Here is a 376-nt window from a genome sequence, read left to right on the forward strand (position 1 = left end):
TTCCAAATATTCCATATTTTGTGAGACACGTTGGTCAAAAAAGTACAAATGTATACGGCTATTGATAAACATTTTCATTGAAATTAAAACTGTTCTTGAAAAGTTATCTATTAGTTCAGAAGCAAATACTGTTACAAGAAATCGTGCATTCCAACTTTCATCAGCCACATCAAATTGTACATTTTTATTTGAAAACTAATGTTTTAATAAATTTAATATAATTAATGTTTTATAACGTGTTGAATCTATATTATTAATTAAATAGAAATTCAATAAAATACTTTTATGGTTAATTGGTTAAAAATTTGTTTTATAAATGGATTGATAAATTAAAATTTTGTCCCCCCCTTAAGAATTTTCCTATGGGCGCCCTTGG

This window comes from Acyrthosiphon pisum, chromosome A2 (assembly GCF_005508785.2).
Source record: "Acyrthosiphon pisum isolate AL4f chromosome A2, pea_aphid_22Mar2018_4r6ur, whole genome shotgun sequence".
NCBI classification, from domain to species: Eukaryota; Metazoa; Arthropoda; class Insecta; order Hemiptera; family Aphididae; genus Acyrthosiphon; species Acyrthosiphon pisum.